The following is a 19552-nucleotide window of genomic DNA, read 5'->3' on the forward strand; positions in this document are numbered from 1 at the left end:
CCATTCGTTTATTTTTTTCGGCACAGCTTGGATTTTCTATCATCATACAAGTGTTGAACACAATGAGCGCTACAGACTGAAAGCGGCATTTGTCAAATATTAGAATACACACTTTCTTAGGGACACATTTATTGAGGCAGCTTCACAACTACATACATATATAACTGTGTCCATAAGAACGTGTGTATTCGCGCTCAATGTGTTCAGCACTTGACTCTTTGACAATACGCCAATTTCGGCCATTGGTTAACCGTGACAACGGAGATGCGAAAGATGCGTGCGACACTTGTTATTATGAATGTATGTACGTTTGTATGTGGCTCGCATTTGCTTTCGTAAACATACAGACAAATGTGCCAAAGGAATAATATATGTATGTACATATGTGTATGCCATAGAAATTCTATTGGTACAAATATGGAAATGATAACGAAATAATGCGAAAATGCATATTTCATGAAGGTAATTAATTTTTTTTTAAGAAATGGAAGGAATGAATGGATTTGTATTATTGTATATTTTTCTACAAAGCAATTCTCTTTATTTATTCTCAGTCATTTTACATATGTATGTATATGTATTTCTGCCACTGCACGTGCTCAATTCTGCTAAATAGCAGCGAAAATGGTGAATTCCTTACTATGATTCTATCGGCTCTGTTAGCCGGCCAATCGAACCATCATACAGAATTCAATTTGCACCTTCTCTATGTTTCACGTTCTCTGTTCACAGTATTTTACGGGTAACAAATTCTTTGTTAGCGCATAGCTTACCTATGTGTTATGGATAACAAAAAGTATTTGTTACCCGAATATCTGTTAGTGTTATTATTTTGGTTATCAGTTTTTTATCTATAACTTATAAACATGTTATTAGGAATAAGAAGTAACAAGATTATTTGTTACCCATTTGTTACTTCTAGCAAATTGATTTATTTCAGTTTTTTTTTATTATTTCGCTTTATTTAATAAATAAATCAAAATAATCAAATATTTACTTAAACTAATAATTTGCCTATTATTATTACATTCGGCAGAAAAATAATACGAATTAAGTTTATTTCAGTATAAAAATTATAATTCCAAAAATTAATATTTGTAACTTAGAAACTTCAACTTACAACTTAGAACTAATATGTGCAACTTAAAACTAATATTTACAACTTAAATCTAATATGTACAACTTAAAACTAATATGTACAACTTGAAACTAATTCATACAACTTAAAACTAATATTTACAACTTAAAACTAATATATATAAGTAATAATAAGAAAACTTATATTAATTTTGCCTTAAGTTTATGCTTTTTTTGCTTAAAACGATTGTGGCTTAAGGCCACAAATTTCCGGAGCTCCCACAGATAGTGTTTTTTTCCTTGTCAGGAAATATATCTAAAATGAAACGGTATAAGTTAAGGCATTCAAATATATATCAGTAAAAAAAACCTACCAAAAACTAACCCTACGACCTTCAGCTTTAGTAGGGATCCCTTCTCCTTGCGCCCCTCTAAATTGTAGTGGTACATTAGATCGTCAGAAAGCATACCACGCAGTACGCCGTCCACACTTCCTTTTGCGCCCTTTGACTTCAATATTAGCCGCATCTGTAAAAAAATACAGTAAATTATATTACAATCGCATAATATTCAAAAACGAAATATTTACCATAGCATCCGTGCTTTCCTTTTGTGAAAGTTTGTCTTCCACGAAGCGCACGTGCTCTTCCGATGACATAGGCAGTTTCGGGTCTCAATGGCATCCAGCTTCTGGATTATATCTGAAAAACATAAATGTATTTTTATAAAGCAAATACTAATACATTTATATAATAATACGTTATACCTTAATGGCCGTCAGAAGATGGTGACGGTACCACAATTTGTGATGGTTCTACTCGAGGATCGCAAACGAGGTTGTAAGATATTTTTTTAAACACTTTATCTGTAAAAAAATATTATTAAAAAATTAAAAATATTTATGTTCAATACAACCTCTATGGGGGCTCTACGGTTGTGAGCATTCAACTTCGGAATCCATTTCTTCCACGAGGTCATCGAAAATCATTCTATGAAAAATCATAAAAAAGGTGATGATTAATGATATTTTAATTTTAATTTAATTTTTAAAACCATGCTTCGGAGCAGAAATGCGTATAAATTATTAAAACACTTGTTGAGTTTTAATCTTTTTTATTTCTCTTGTTTACACAAGAGAAGCCGTTTGTATCGGTCGAGTTATTACAACTGATTTGCTTAATAAAATATTGCGACGACTACGCCTAAATACCTGACTCTTTGTTTTACCTGTCAGTTGCTGCACATGTTTTGCCGTGTGACTTGCAAAATGCAATTCGGCAATTTACCTCTTGCTTTTCCGCTGTAACGATGTTGTTGTTGTCACGCGGTGGGAGTGGAGTGTTGACCGGATACGTGTTTACCGGTGTTAACTACCCCCCCTCTTGAAATGAAGGCGTCCTCGGCTTCTTTGATGACTTTATTCAATATCACAATACTAGTTCGTCTTCGTTTCACTAAGAGAAGTGCGCCCTCTGATTGTAATGAACGGGCGTTAACGAGATCATGCAGCCTCGCTATGTGCTTAATGTTCCTCATATTTACTTTCTGTAAGTATGGTAACGATAGTAAATTAATGTGTTCGGTGAAATTTACATATTGTGCGCGTGCAGCTTCGGGATGCGATCGAATAGTTTTAGCCCAGTTGACGTAGGTCGTAGTGTTTACCATAATCTCTGAATCAAATTAGTTAGTTTCGTCAAGTTCTGGGATTGAATAGACGCTGGTTGATCGTTGATTACCAGGATGCCATTATCAACTTCCTCAATAGCGGGAACGTTATCGGCGGATTTTGACTTACATTTTGCGGAGTGTTGGTTAAGTAGTTGTAGTGTACAGGGGCTTTCCTTCAGAGGCTGACAAAAGTTTGCCACTACAGCTTCCTTGCAGTTGTAGAGTGGAATGTATCTACCATTACATTCAGCAATAGCGTCTGTTTCTAGAGAGATAATTTTTCCGTCATGGATCACTGGCAGCAACTTTACATTATTACAGAATCTGTCTATTTTTGGGAATTTAATAACAAAGTAAATGCAATTCGTATCTTGAAATATTTTAATTTTAGAAATGGACAATAAATCACTTATGCTAATATTTGCAGAGTGTTCAGCAGCTAACAACCCATACCATTTAGCAGGATAGGGTTGACGATATTTAACCTGCCCAGAGTGATTGACGTTAAAATGGTTTCCAATTCCATTATAACTGCTCTATTTCTGGCGGAGGCTAGAGAAAAGAGATATCCCGTATCTATTTGAGTGCTTTTTGTATTTTGTAGTAATTTGTTTACCGTCACTGTCAATTCGTTTATTTTCTTTTGTGTAGCTGAATTTATCGCTATTTGTTGTTCGTTTGTTTCTAATAGGGCATTGGTTCTGGTCTCGAGCATTTCAAAGTCGTCGGAGTCTGGAGTCCCTGTTATGTATTTCAAGGCAGTCCCCAGAATATTTATACCTCTAGCGTACCGATGGTGTATTTTTATTGCGTCCAATAGTTGCAATATTTCATTAGCGTCGTTCTCTAATAGTCGTTTAATATGTGATTGTGGGAATTGGATCAGTCGTTCGTCTGTCTCCTCAGCTACTGCTTCGAATGTTGATAAATTAGTTCTATGAAGTAGAAAGTCATGCTGCTCATAAACAGCTACAGCTCCGGATGTAATTGGAATGTAATAAGAGTTGGTATAGTCGAGAATTCCCGAGTTAGCTCGAAAGCTTAACGAAAGCAGAATGATCCTAAGGGCGACAGAAGGAGAGCGGTCAGTGTCTCAAATTATTTTTGTGCATTTTCGTTCATCAATTATAACAAATGTCCCAAGATAATTTTGGATTACTTTTTCGGTGTAAAGTTTTGAAAATTTGTTTCCTATTCTTTTATTAGTCTTCACATAAACTTTATCCCCTGGATTATACTGTCGTGTTTGTCTATTTTCATTATGTTTTTGTAAATCTTTCTGCTGAATACGTGTAAGTCTAGTTTTTATTTCCTTATTAATTCGTCCGGTATTGAATGTATTACGTCTATTGGTTTTTTGTTCATTACTGAAGGAATTGTGCGGTTGTCCTTAGCTGTGGCTAGCAGAATTAGCTCAATAGTGTTAGCGATACCAGTCTCAAGCTTCTGACAGCGGGCGATTTCCGTGAGGGTACTGTGGAATCTTTCTACCTGACCGTTCGTCGTACTATGGGCGGGTGGGGTGTTGTAGATTTCGACGCCAAAGTGATTTTTGAGTATAGATTTAATGGTTTCTGAATTCAAAGATCTCTCATTGTCACAGACCAACACCTTAGTATTTCTGCAAAAGTTGAGAAGTTCGTATATGGCTTCCTTAACATCAACTATGGCTCTAGATTTGATTGGAAATACTATTGCAAACTTTGAGAACTTGTCTATTGATGTTAGGAAATGTGTCTTATCGGTGGAATAAACGTCAACATAAAGGATTTCGCCCGGATATTCAGGTAAAGGAGTCGATCCTATTTCTGGGTTTGGGGGATGCCGTTGGTATTTGGCCTCGTAGCATATCTTGCAATTAGAAATTATTTCCCTGAAAATTTGCCGTATTTCGAGGAAATAATAACTTCCAAGGACTTGTTCCTGGTTTTCGCGGAGTGACCGATGAGCTCGGTTATGTTCAATTTGAAGTAGCTCGCGCTGGTCATCTTTGTTGAAGACATCTATTACCTGTTTGGTGGTATGACGGAATTTGGCGGCCGGATATGCCGTGACCAGCTCATCTTGAATCTTTGCCAAGATGGGCAATTCACACTGCAAGCCGTTCAAAACATTTGGGTTGACGCATTGTTTTATAGTTTTCATCAGTTCCCCTACGTTATTGAACGATATTCGGTGCCTCATTCGGGATTTAAATATAATTTTCGAGTTAAGCGTTGTGGAATTTCCTTCTTCAAGGACTATTTGATTCCGAAAACAATTTATGGGGTTCTTTACAGTGGGGATTGTTTAAGACAGCGACTCTTCGCTATTCGTAGCCATGCTTGCCGAGTCCATGCCGTGGTCTAATGCATTTATATGTTGTCGGGAGAGGGCGTCTGCGACGAAGTTTTCCTTACCAGGCTTGTAATGAAACTGCGGTCAAAACTCTTCAATAAAGGCACGCCATCTTTTCATTTTCGCGTTCGGATTTTTATCGGATAAAACGAATGTGAGGGGTTGGTGGTCGGTGTAAATATTCAAATTCTTTACGCCATACAAATAGTTACGCAGCTTTTGTAGAGCCCATACTATTGCCAGCAGTTCTCTCTCATTGGTAGCGTAGTTCTCTTCGGTTGAAGAGAGGGTCCTGGAAATCATCGTGATAGGTCTTCCATTCTGTGACAAAACGGCGCCTATAGCATAAAAAGAGGCATCTGTAGTCAGATCAAATGTTTGCTTGTACTCAGGATAAAGAAGCAATATGTCTTCTGATGCATGGATTTTCTTAATCTTATTAAATGCATTAAGTGCTTCTTCATCCAGAGTAATTTGAATTTTCTTCGACTGATTTGCGCCTATATTTCGGTTTTCCCCCCTTAGGTACTTCGTTAGAGGTCTCGCAATAGAGGCATAGTCCTTTATAAACCGTCGATAATATCCTGCTAATCCTAGGAATGAACGCAAAGCTCTTAAAAATTTTGGGATAGACAATTCTAAAATGTCTTTGACTTTGTCGGGGCATGTTTTGATTCCCTCCTTTGATACGGTAAAGCCATGAAATTCAACACTTGCCTGAAAGAACTTGGATTTTTCAAGGGAAACGCGCATATTGGCATCGAAAAGTTTTGTCAGGATTTGCTCAATGTCCTTACTGTGTTGTTCGGCAGTTTGGGAGAAAATTATAACGTCGTCTATGTAAACATGGCACGTTTTCCCAATTTCTTCTCTAAGGACATCGTCAATCGCTTTCTGGAAAATGCTAGGGGCATTTTTCAGGCCAAAGGGGAGCCGACAAAACTCGTACATTCCATTATTAACTAAGAAAGCCGTTTTCTCCCTATCCTTTTCCGCAAGTTTAATTTGGTGAAATCCTGATTTAAGATCTATTGTCGAGAAAAATCCAGCCTTTCCCATGTGTGCCAAGATTACAGAGGTGTCCAAAATTTGGTATTTATCGTTTATTGTCTTAGTGTTTAGCTTTCTAAAGTCAATTACGAGTCGTGATCGCCCCTTTCGTCTAAACCTTTCTTATCTACAACCCAAATTGGATTGTTATAAGGGGAACGGGATGGTCTAATGATTCCGTCGCGCAACTGATCTGATATCTCCCTATTGACAAATTCCGCAGAAGCAAATGGGTACGGGCTTTTGACGGCATTATAGGATTCGATTTACTAAAAGAGGTAAATGGTCGTATTGACCTGAAGAGTGGTACGTTGAGTTATGACGGCCTACAATACCAACATTGTAAGGCAGTGCGTCATCTGGATCAGCGAAAACTTTAGCATGACGTTTTAGCAGTGTAGAGATATCAATATTGTCCTCGCTTGTTTTCGATTTACTTTCTGCTATCTTGTTAACGTCCGAACAGTAGTGGTACAAGAATTTTTCCTTTCCACCGTCATAACTCAACGTACCACTCTTCAGGTCAATACGACCATTTACCTCTTTTAGTAAGTCGAATCCTATAATGCCGTCAAAAGTTTCTAAACTGGGTAGGACAAAGAATTCAACATTCTTATTTAATATATTTATTGTACATTTTTTGTTTATTATATCGGTACCGTAAATGGATTTAACAGTGAAAGGGCTATTCACAGGTTTTATTCCCTTTAGAGCGTTAAGGTGTTTTACTTAGCTCTTTGCAGCACCGGTGTCGATTATAAATCCTATTCCTCTTCCCCCAAGCGTCCTTTCGACATAGGGCAAGAGGGACTTAGTCCTAATAAATTAACGTCGTCCTTCGGTTCGTCCGGGTCATACTCAGCACTCTTAAGTTCTGCGTCATGATAATAGCCATCATAGCCGGTATCACTCCAATATTCACTTTCTGGTTCATATTGGTCCTGGGTGAGATTGTTGATACGCTGAACTTTTTGTATTGGTAGCTGATCACTACCATGCTGCCTTTTCTCAGCTTTTTCTCTATTCAAGCCTGTTGACACGGGCTGTTGGCGATTGAATGTGCCGGCCGTATTGCCGTTATCTGGACGGTTTATCTTAGGGTAGGCTCCTTGATTACGGTACCTATCGGTATTACCACGGAGTTGCTGGGGTCTGTTCTGTCTGAGTCGGGAATGTGATGGGTCTATGTCCATTGGTACTGGGGTTTGCTGAGTTAGAGTTTGTCCTCGTGTGTCTTGAGGTACTCTACGTTATTGGGGTGAATAATAATAAGGGTCTAAGTTATGGGGTGCCTGCCTGTTAAAGGTGCATGCAAATGTTGATCTGGCTTGATTCGCTTCCAGTTCCTGCGCTAGGGCAAGTGCTGACGGAAGATCAGCGGGTCTAGAGGAGAAGAGAACATCGCACAAAGGGCGGTTGAGTCCCGAGATGAACACTCGAAGGGCATCATCCCGATATTTCTTGTTAAGTGATCCTATCAGCGTGGTGTTCTCACCGTGGGTCATGATTGTTTTATTGACTATCAGAGTCAACTTTCTCTCCACTGCATCATAGAACTCCACCACTGATGATTTTCCTTGCCTAAGGGTCGACAATTCTTGTTCAATTAAATAAATTGGTCTTTTGTCTGCATATGCAAAGTCTAGTCGAGAAATGATAGCGTGAAAATTTAAAACTGTATTAAAAGAGGATAAAACGCTATCTGCGGCTCCATCTACTTTATTTCGTAATATGCCTACCGCTTGGTAGCGTCTTGAGCTCCCCGGATACGCTTCGAACACCCTATAAGCAGTATGAGCTGCTTGTCTCCAAGACACATAACGGGTCGCTTCGCCTTTGAACTCCGGCAAGGTTTTCACAAGGTCCAAGGATTCGTCACATGGTATTCCGGGTTGAATAGTCACCGGTTCGTATTGGGTAACACGAACTGGTGTTTCGATTCTTGCTAACCTGTTTGTCAGTTCGTCAACCCGAGACTGAAATTCTCGCCTGGAATGCTCGGTCGCAGCACGAATGGCAGTATTAAGAAGAGCTTCTAGAGTTTGTGCCTCCATATTTAATTTTTTCTAAGTCAGTCAAGTGCTAAGTGGATATAGGGATTTCCCTTTCTACCCGTTACCCACCTTTACAAATTTAATTTATTATTTAAGAATTACCAAAAAGGATAGTAAAAAAAAAAAAATATTTTTTTTTACTTTTTTATTTTTTTTAACAAAGTTAGCTGCTAAATCACTCTACTCACATGAAATTTTCCATATCTCGATAAGCTATGTCACTAAATAAGGTATGATAAGGCAGCAGCACGATGATTCCTGGGGTTGTGATCCAGCAGCAGGAAGACTGGATTACGATGATTAAGATGCTTTATTTCTTAGAGCATTGGCTCCACACTTTCTCCCACGGTTAGGTAGTGTTTAAATTTCACAAAATAATATGTTTAATGCAATAAGAGTTTAATGAAATGGTTGCGGTTAAAATTTTTCAAAATAGAAAATTGTTCGTAGCTCTCACTATTTATGTAGTGTTAATTAAGTTAAATGTTTTTCCGCGACTGTCGGGTGGATTCGAACCACAGCCACGCACAGTATTTGTAATTTATAAGGATAACACAAGAACTGCACTATGGCCCCACGTTGGGTGCCAATTATTAAAACACTTGCTGAGTTTTAATCTTTTTTATTTCTCTTGTTTACACAAGAGCAGCCGTTTGTATCGGTCGAGTTATTACAACTGATTTGCTTAATAAAATATTGCGACGACTACGCCTAAATACCTCACTCTTTGTTTTACCTGTCAGTTGCTGCACATGTTTTGCCGTGTGACTTGCAAAATGCTAGTGCTGTTTCGACGGGGTCTGACCAAAGGGAGGAAGGTGTTAGAAGGGTAGGATTTGTAGGGCATGCAAAGAGGTGGTCAGTGTCATGCGGAGACTCGTTGCATGCAGGACATACATTGGGTATGTCTCGGTCTATTCTGGATAAGTAGGAGTTTAACCTGCTACAGTATCCAGAATGAAGTTGCGCAAGGGTCACACGCGTTTCTCGCGGCAGCTGGAGCTCTTCGTCTGCGATGGGTGGAAGTTTGACTCCAAGAACGCCATTCAAGGGAAAGGAGTCGGTGAAGGTGTTGATGGCTCCGCTGTGAATGGCGGTCAGTACCTGTCGAAAGTTAGTTGCGTCCGAAGTCCGGTGGGCGTACTGTACGATGTCGTCGACGTAATCCAGGAATGACCTTTTGATGCTCCTGGGCGGCGATTCCGCTCCAAGCAGATGGCTGCAAGGGTGATTTCTGCGAAAGCATCCCAGCAGGAGCTGCTTAGAGAGGAGTTCATTATGCTCCTTAACTGAGAGCATAAGCGTCTCACTGTGGAGGTGTTCAATGGGAGACATCAAAAGACATCCTGTAGTGGTCCGGAGTGGAGTGTTTTGACAGGTCTGTAGTTTCCTCATCTGCGTGCCACTGCATCCAGGCGACCATATGGGAGCTGCGTAATTGAGGACCGGCCGGCCGATTGTTTTGTATGTTGCCAACAACGTTTCTTTTTCTTTTCCCCATGTGCTGCCGGTTAGCGACTTGAGGATTTTGTTGCGGCTCTGTACCTTGGCGATAATCGCGGTCGTATGAGGAGAGAAGGAGCATAGACTGTCGAATGTTACACCTAAAATCTTAGGATTATTGACAGTCGGGATTTTGACGCCGTCGACTGCAATATTAAGCCCAAGTCTATACTCCTTCGTCCAGTTTGTGAAAATGGTCGCTGTGGATTTGGTGGGGGAAAGTGTGAGATTTCGTGCAGAGAGGAAACGAGAAAGGTCGGAGAGGTAGCTGTTTACCTTCGAACACATGCCATCGATTCCATTGTCCGACGCCAATATCGTGCAGTCATCAGCGTACGAGGTTATGGAAACTCCCTCTGGTGGTTGTGGGAGTTTCGAGATGTTGAAATTAAACAGTAGCGGGGAAAGGACATCACCCTGCGGAACCCCTGTTTAATTCTTCTCAGTTTAGATGTTTCACCTCGAAATAGTACGGATGACTGGCGACCGCTCCAATAGTTCATGGTCCACCTCTTTAGCCCTGGATGAAGCGTAGTTGTTTCAATGTCCTGCAGTAGTGTTGTGTGATTGCCTGTGTCAAAAGCTTTTGACAGGTCCAACGCTACGAGGATCGTTCTTTCGCAGGGTGAGGCCGCGAACTATCTGAGCGTTTATGACGCTAAGTGCTGTGGTGGTGCTGTGCACTTTTTTTGGGAGTAGCAAGGCCTCAAGTGTCTTCACTACTGGGGAGAGAAGAGTTATCGGTCGATAAGATTCCCCTTTGTTGGCGGGTTTCCCAGGTTTCAGTAGTGGGACCACTCTTCCGACTTTCCACACATCGGGTATTTGAAGAGTGGTCAGCGGCAGATTGAGGACCTTGGTGAGATATCCTACTCCCGTCGAGCCTAGATGCTTTAGCATTAGCATGTTGATTCCATCAGGGCCAATGGATTTGGAAGATTTTGGCTTTTTGATGACACCCTGAACCTCCTCATCGGTGAAAGTAAGTGGCGCGCCGTCGTTTGGCATTTTGCGCAGCCGTCGGTTAACACATCGTTTAGCTTTGTCTACCGAAGGGTGCAATGTGAACTGCCGGCTAAAATAGCTCGCGCACTTCTTCGGGTCCGAAGAGGCATGACCATTGAATTGAACTTCAACTCGGTCGTCATGTCTCTTCGGGTTAGACAGAGCTTTGACAGTAGCCCAAAGCTTACTCACACCGGTGGAGAGGTTACAGGACTTCAGGTGCTCTATCCATTTCGTCCGCTTATGTTGGTTTACCATACGCCGAATCTCCAAATTGAGATCCCTTATTCGGGGATCCCCGGGATCGGCATGGCGTAAGGTGTCGCGCTCATTAGCTAAAACAGCTGCTTCGGCTGGGAAATAGGGGCGGATTTCTGCTATTCTTCCAGCCAGGATGAAGCGAGCGGTAGCTGCTGTGATCACCTTGCGGAATTGACGTTCGCCAACGCATACGTCCATAGGAATAGGTAGAGCGTTGAAGGTGCTCTCAGTAAATTCTGTGAAGCCGACCCAATTACCTTTGTTTAAGTTAATGTAGGTGCGGTTGTCCACAGAAACAAAATCAGGAGGCTTCTCGATCGAAATAATTATGGGCAGATGATCTGATGCGAGAGTTAGCATAGGTCGCCAGGTTATGCTGTTTATCAGACCACCGCTAGCAATGGTGCGAGCTATTACAGGTGCCCATAACTCTGGTGGGGGCTTCGTCATTCATTGTGCAGAATGTCGAATCGTCAATCTGTTCCGCCAGCTCCATCCCCCTACGATCGTTTGACAGGCAGGAATGCCAAAGATCGTGGTGCCCGTTAAAGTCGCCTAGTACCAAACGGTTTTCACCACGAAGTAGCGCACCTATATTCGGCTGATATCCTGTTGGGCAACATGTAACTGTGGGGATGTATATATTAAATATTTCGAGCTCGACATCGCCTGGCCGGATAGCTATACCCTGCCATTCTAGGGTAGTATCCCTGGGGTCGATGGCTTCATCGATTAGGCGATACTGCACGGTGTTGTGCAATATGAAAGCTATGCCACCACCATTATCTCGCTCGCGATCTTTACGTATAACGTTGAAACCGGCACAACTCAGAAGATCTGACCGGCTGTTTAACTTGGTGTCTTGGACCGCAGCTATCGATACACGTTCCCGATTCATGAGTGCAACTATCTCCTCGATCTTGCTCTGGAGTCCGTTGCAGTTAAATTGAAGTAGCCGGCAAGTGACACCAGCCAGTACAGGAATTGCACTTGACGGATATCACATTCCGACGTATGATGGCCTGACACACGGAACAGACTACGCGAGGGACCAAGAGCTGCTGGTTGGTTCTCGCACGAGGATTGGAGCGGGATGAAGGTTGGGGGGGGGACAATTCAGAAGGGGAGCTATGTTGCCTGGTTGAGCTCCTGGGTACCGTGGAGTACCTCTGTTGGCCACTCGGATTGAGTGGCGGCGCAGCGCGCGAACTGTGTGCGGATTGCACAGCCGTAGAGGCTTGTGTCGCAGTATTGCGCAGGCAACATGGGGCCACGTAACGCGTGGTCCACTCCCTATGCGTCTTAAGGCCTAAGCAGGTCTTAAGACGTCTCCATCCATTGCATGTGTTACACCTAACCGAGGTGGAGTTTGGATGGAGCCGTTTTGCGCATACGCAGCAGAAAAATTCCTCAGGGCCCTGGTTGGACTCAATGCCGGCGCGACTCAGGAGGATACAGAGCAACCCTGCTGCAAGGCATTGCTCCAGTGACGACAAACTATACAAATTAACACTTACCAAACGGGGTTAGATCGCCGAAAGAACAGCCCTTGGTCGGATGAAATCCGAGTCAATTCCGGTGCGTAGAACCGGCTGTCGACGCTTATTCATCAGTATCGGTGGGAGAGTTGTTGTTACGCTATTTCCACACTCAAACCTGCCGACGCACCGTCAGCAATATCGGTGGGAGTGGAGTGTTGACCGGATACGTGTTTATCGGTGTAAACTTATATGTATATTCGAGCTTTGTTCACTTTTATTCATTATGAAACACTAATGTTGTTTTTATTTTAAACAAATTTAGATATTCTGCATACAAACAGATATCTTATACTCGCTGGAATATTCGAGATATTTGCGTTTAAAGCTGAAAATTACCACTATTCTAAAAACGTATTTTTCGATTTAAAATTAATTTTACACTTACATATATTTCGCATTTTTATGTCCACTAACACTTCACTTGGAGAATGGAGTCACGTGTAGAAGTTCACGCAAGTGAGGAAAGTTCTCTGATCGCCATTCACTTGGGAGTGGATAGAAACGATTCTTTTACACATGACTCAAGCAGCTCACTACTTCCGGTCTTTGACCAAGTATCCTCTGGGTAGTCTAAGAACATCCGTTTGAAGGCGAGCTAAAGTGAGAAGGCGAAATATCCCCTACATAGGGTTGTGCGCTGGGTTTGGGACCCGCCACGTAAAAAAAACACCCCCAATGAATAGTAACAACCAGCCTCGGATGAGAGACCCCCCTTTTGATGACGACCACGGCAAACGAAATAAGGACTTCGATTTAAGGGCATGCACCTGGAATGTCCGGCCCACTAATTCAGAAGGTGCCCCTCCTCAGTTGGTTGATGTTCTCGTTACAGTGAAGGCTGACATCACCGCCGTCCAAGAAATGCGATGGACGGGACGAGGACAAAGACGAGTAGGTCCTTGTGACATTTACTACAGTGGCCATATAAAGGAGTGCAAGTTTGGTGTGGGATTCGTGGTGGGAGAGAGACTCCATCGCCGAGTACTATCATTCACTGCGGTGAATGAACGTCTTGCCACAATCCGCATCAAAGCGAGGTTCTTCAACATATCGCTGATTTGCGCCCACGCCCCGACGGAAGAGAAGGACGATGTGACCAAAGATGCCTTTTATGAGTGCTTGGAGCGCACTTATGAGAGCTGCCCCCGCCACGATGTCAAAATCGTGCTTGGCGACTTTAACGCCAGGGTGGGCAAAGAAGGTATCTTTGGCACTACGGTCGGTAAATTCAGCCTGCACGACGAAACATCCCCAAATGGGTTGAGGCTGATTGACTTCGCCAGGGCCCGAAATATGGTTATCTGTTATACTAGATTCCAGCATAAAAAGATTCATCAAGTTACCTGGCTGTCTCCGGATCGAAAAACTGCCAACCTGATCGATCATGTTCTGATAGACGGAAGACACGTCTCCAGTGTTTTAGATGTGCGTGCGCTCCGAGGTCCTAACATCGACTCGGACCACTATCTTTTTGCAGCTAAGATTCGCCCCCGCCTCTGTGCAGCAAAAAACGCACGCCAACAAACACAAGGAAGGTTCGACGTCGAGAAGCTGCAATCACAACAGACAGCCGAACAATTCTCTACTCGGCTTGCACTCCTGCTCTCTGAGAGCACTCGTCAACAAATCGGAATAAGGGAACTGTGGGACGGCATTTCAAACTCCTTACGTACAGCTGCTACCGAAATCATTGGTTTTCGGAAAGTGCAAAAGAACAGCTGGTATGACGAGGAGTGTCGTCTCGCAGCGGAGAGAAAACCGGCTGCCTACCTCGCAACGTTACGATCGACCACAACACGTGCGGGATGGGATAGATACCGAGAGTTGAAGAAGGAAGCGAGACGCATTTGCAGACAGAAAAAGAAAGAGGCCGAAATGTGTGAGTACGAAGAGCTTGATAAGCTGGCCGACACGGGTAATGCTCGAAAATTCTACGAAAAAATGCGGCGGCTTGCAGAAGGTTTCAAGACCGGAGCATACACTTGAAGAACCCCCAAAGGTGATCTAGTCACCGATGCCCAGAGCATACTTAAATTATGGAGGGAACACTTCTCTAGCCTGCTGAATGGCAGTGAACGCACAACGCCAGGAGAAGGCGAACCGGATTCCCCCATCGATGACGATGGAGCCGACGTTCCATTGCCCGACCATGAAGAAGTTCGAATAGCAATTACCCGCCTGAAGAACAACAAAGCGGCGGGGGAATCCATAAAAAAGGTGACCCCTCAATCTGCGCCAACCACCGTGGGATACGCCTCCTTAATATCGCGCATAAGGTTCTATCGAGCGTATTGTGTGACACATTAAAGCCCACCGTCAACAAACTGATTGGACCTTATCAGTGTGGCTTTAGACTTGGAAAATCAACAACCGACCAGATATTCACCATGCGTCAAACACACATCTTCTTCGTCGATTTCAAAGCTGCTTTCGACAGCACGAAAAGGAGCTGCCTTTATGCCGCGATGTCTGAATTTGGTATCCCCGCAAAACTAATACGGCTGTGTAAACTGACGTTGAGTAACACGAAAAGCTCCGTCAGAATCGGGAAGGACCTCTCCGAGCCGTCCGATACCAAACGAGGTTTCAGACAAGGTGATTCCCTATCGTGCGATTTCTTCAACCTCCTTCTGGAGAAAATAGTTCGAGCTGCAGAACTAAATAGAGAAGGTACCATCTTTTATAAGAGTGTACAGCTGCTGGCGTATGCCGATGATATTGATATCATCGGTCTCAGCACCCTCGCCGTTAGTTCTGCTTTCTCCAGACTGGACAAGGAAGCAAAAGAAATGGGTCTGGCAGTGAACGAGGGCAAGACGAAATATCTCCTGTCATCAAACAAACAGTCGTCGCACTCGCGACTTGGCACTCACGTCACTGTTGACAGTCATAACTTTGAAGTTGTAGATAATTTCGTCTATCTTGGAACCAGCGTAAACACCACCAACAATGTCAGCCTAGAAATCCAACGCAGGATAACTCTTGCCAACAGGTGCTACTTCGGACTGAGTAGGCAATTGAGAAGCAAAGTCCTCTCTCGACAAACAAAAACCAAACTCTATAAGTCACTCATAATTCCCGTCCTGCTATATGGTGCAGAGTCTTGGACGATGTCAACAACGGATGAGTAGACGTTGCGAGTTTTCGAGAGAAAAATTCTGCGAAAGATTTATGGTCCTTTGAGCATTGGCCACAGCGAATATCGCATTCGATGGAACGATGAGCTGTACGATATATACGATGACATTGACATAGTTCAGCGAATTAAAAGACAGCTGCTACGCTGGCTAGGTCATGTTGTCCGAACTCTGAAAGTATTCGACGCTGTACCCGCCCGGGAGAAGCAGAGGAAGAGGAAGACCTCCACTCCGTTTGGAGGACCAGGTGGAGAAGGACCTGGCTACGCTTGGAATATCCAATTGGCGCCACGTAGCGAAAAGAAGAAACGACTGGCGCGCTGTTGTTAACTCGGCTATAATCGCGTAAGCGGTGTCTGCGCCAATTAAGAAGAAGAACACTTCACTAATTCGTGTGATTTTTTTTTTAATATTAACTTATTGTTCAATTATATTTATTTAACATCAACTAAAGGATTGCACTATTGATCTCAAGAACCCCCTCTATCCGACCATACATATTTTATTCCCGAAATCCTGTGTATTCTTAATTCTTCACAATTATAATTTTAACCAGACAATTCGTTTCAATTTAGATTTTAAATTTTCTACATTTACATGTGTGTATATGTAGATATAACGCACAAATTACATATTTCGCAAAAATTCACTATCTATAACAAGAATTTGAATTAAATATGCACTATTTAACTTTAATAATTTAAAACTTACTCTCTTATTTTTTTGTTATGTTATACGGGCTCGATTCCGATTACTTTGGCGGAGGGGTAAAAAACCAAATTTCCGTATAAGTGGGGTATATACGGATAGGGGAGCTTCTCCAGAGGAGGAATATCCAAAATTAATGTAAAAATTACTAATATTTTTTAAAATATTCACGATTAAAAGTTCAAAAATTTGCACTAAGAAAACATGTTATTTCTCTATGTTTCGCAAAATTTTTTCACATTTTTTACTTTGTATATTTAAATACACACTCTAAGCTTTGAAATAAGTTTACATTTCACTTTTATTTTGCTATATTTTACCTAAATTTATTAATTTAAAAATCACTTAGCACACTCATCGTTGAAAAGGTTAGATTGTTTACAACTATGAGGAAAACGAGCCTTGCCACATCTTAAACAGTAAATATGTAGGATTTTTAACAATTTTTCTTTGTTTGTTTTATCGCGTGATTCTTTTTTCTTTATTAACTATAAAAAAAACTTTCTACATATGTATATGTGTAATACGTAATTTATGTGACTGGAGTACTTTCGCGTAGTACTCCTTTCTGCGTAGGCGGCCTTCGGCAGCGCTCTAAAAAAATAACCCTGGCCGAGCGAATATCCGGGGTGACTGAATTACTATCGCGTAGTACTCCTTTCTGCGTTAAAAATTAAAAAAATATATTGACTTTTTGTTACAAAGTGGTGAAAGTGGTTATATTCTTTGGTTATTATGCACTCATATTCAAACAAAATTTAAGTTTTCGTTATAAAATTGATAAATTTTGATTATTATTTTTGTCAGCGTTTTCCATTTATTTTTTATGATACATTGATTTGTATATTAGGTGACGATATATATATATATATATTATATTTAAAATATAAGTTTGAGTGCATAATAACCAAAAAATATAACTACTTTATACCCAAAACTCAAATTTTGTTTGAATATGAGTGCATGATAACCGTAAAATATAACCACTTTATATCCAAAACTCATATTTTAAATATAATAATATATATATCGTCCCTAAAATACAAACCAATGTATCATAAAAAATAAATGGAAATCGCTGACAGATATAATAACCTATAACACTGTATATTTTTTAATCAGGAGAACTTCCTCTTTCCAACGGTACCTTCAAATCGCGGCGCCAAAGAAATCGGAATTTTGCCGTTATACGCAATAGATTTGAATTTTCCAAATGGTCCAAATGATTTCTGTAATATTTAAATTTTTAATTATACACACAACATTCAATTCACAATGCTTACCTTTTTCTCCTTCTTAAGCTTTTTCCTTTTCTCTATAATATATAAAGGAAATTAATAATATACATATAATAAATAATTTATAACATATCAAATTATCAAATAAAAACTTACCTCTTTAAAATCCATAATAAATTGCGCTTTTCGTTTTCTTCTTCTTCTTGAAAAATTTGGTATTCGTCTTTCCTTTTCTAGCAAGTTAACATTACAATATGTTTAGAATGTCGATAGTTTTCGTTATCTTATAGTGCCCATACACGAGCACACAAGTGCGTTCGATCGGTATGAATTCGTTTGCCCATACACGACACACAAATCCATTTTGCGTTCGTTCTTCACAGAGTTAACATATGCGACAGGCAAGCGGAACATTTCTTGGAATTTATTTCTAATGTAGCATTTTTATCTATTTCATTGTATTTCGTTAATAAGTTATTCCAACTTTTAATTTTCTTACACTAAATATGTATATGTATGAGCGTTTAGGCAAAAAGCGAAAACTTTAAAGAGTGATTTCTCGGTTTTTAATTTTTACGATTATTCTTAGTTGACGGGCAGGATAGGAAAAAAAACTAAAAGTCGTATGGAATTAGGGCAAAGTTTATTATCATTGACATAAAATTATCTTATATTTAAACTAAAAAAATATTAAGAAAAGTCAAGTTTTAACATATTTTTAAACAGCATAAAGTAAAATTCTTTTTATCAGAAGCCACTATTTATTCAATTTTAAATAAAATTTTAAATTTTATACATTCTTTGGAATTTTCTTAGTTTAACTAGAAGATAAATTAATCAAAAATATGAATCTCTTTGAATTTTTTGTTTCCGATAGAAATTGCGACCTGCATCCTGCCCGCCGTCCGAAAATGTACATGTGAGATGCATCGGGTAATTGCTTCCTAAAGGCAGAATATCAAAGATTTCGTATCCGAAAAATTTGTGAAAGATGTTCAAATATATAACTATCTATAAAGCCTAGAAATTTCGCTTCAATCAATTATTTCTTTCCCTCCCAAAAAAAAATCCTCAAAAAAATCGATTTTTTGAAGCCTCGAAAGCAGGCTCTCCCCTTAACACTTGCCATTGTCCGCGATCTTCACTGTTCGGCGACAAGAGAGAAATGAGATTTTGTGCGCCGAAAACGCCATACACGATAAACATGTTCGCGCACCGATCGTAAAAAATCAAACATTTTCGCGAACACGGATCGGTACGCGAACAAGCCCATACACGATAAACCGCAAGCGCACACATACCGATCGAACGCACTTGTGTGCTCGTGTATGGGCGCTTTTACTTACGTAATCTCCCATTCAATTGAAAATTCAAGAAAATGTAACAGTGTTAGTGAACAGCTGAAAATGTTTCAATGTGTTTGTGCAATCTGTTACCTCCGTCTTGCAGGGTAGATTCTGCAATGGGTGCTCTCGTGCCCTTGGATTTTTGCAATCTGCAATCTTGCAAGGGCAAGAGAATCCCCCTATTGCGTTTTACTGTTCAGACGAATTATTATGATATGTAATACCAAATTTTTCCACAATAATTATCTCTTTTGGTCCACTCATTATCAAATATATTTTCCAATTTGTCCATGAATAAGTTAACTAAAATACTTAAAAATATCTAGCATACTTACCTATATCATGATGGTATAATTAATTTGTTTGCTAACAGCTTTAAACTTTACTCTATAACAAAAATTGAAAAAAGTATTTATAAATGTTTGTATATAGTACTATAATATATAATTAAATACAAAGTACAACAGCTAATCTGGGGGGTGTGAAATTCCAAGTCAGGGTGATGGTACTAGGTCAGTATTGTAAAACCTTCAAAGGGTTTGGCGTTCGTATGTGTCAGTTTTTTTTTATGACCTTTTAAAATTTTTTTTATGTTATAGTGAACGAAAATTGGGTATCAAATAT

The 19552-nt window shown here is 40.6% G+C and overlaps 2 long non-coding RNA genes across 2 annotated transcripts; both read right to left on the minus strand.

Annotated features, from left to right (window-relative positions):
- Nucleotides 1–1496: 1496 nt before the first annotated feature.
- On the minus strand, nt 1497–1933 carry LOC126765138 (uncharacterized). Its single transcript, XR_007668288.1, has 3 exons — nt 1844–1933; nt 1667–1778; nt 1497–1605 (listed from the first exon to the last, which is right to left on the minus strand). It is a non-coding gene; the product is annotated as an uncharacterized LOC126765138 (long non-coding RNA).
- Nucleotides 1934–17380: 15447 nt separating this feature from the next.
- On the minus strand, nt 17381–17770 carry LOC126765139 (uncharacterized). The gene is made up of 3 exons (XR_007668289.1): nt 17739–17770; nt 17628–17659; nt 17381–17573 (listed from the first exon to the last, which is right to left on the minus strand). It is a non-coding gene; the product is annotated as an uncharacterized LOC126765139 (long non-coding RNA).
- Between the last annotated feature and the right edge of the window lie 1782 nt (nt 17771–19552).

This window comes from Bactrocera neohumeralis, unplaced genomic scaffold (assembly GCF_024586455.1).
Source record: "Bactrocera neohumeralis isolate Rockhampton unplaced genomic scaffold, APGP_CSIRO_Bneo_wtdbg2-racon-allhic-juicebox.fasta_v2 cluster10, whole genome shotgun sequence".
NCBI classification, from domain to species: domain Eukaryota; kingdom Metazoa; phylum Arthropoda; class Insecta; order Diptera; family Tephritidae; genus Bactrocera; species Bactrocera neohumeralis.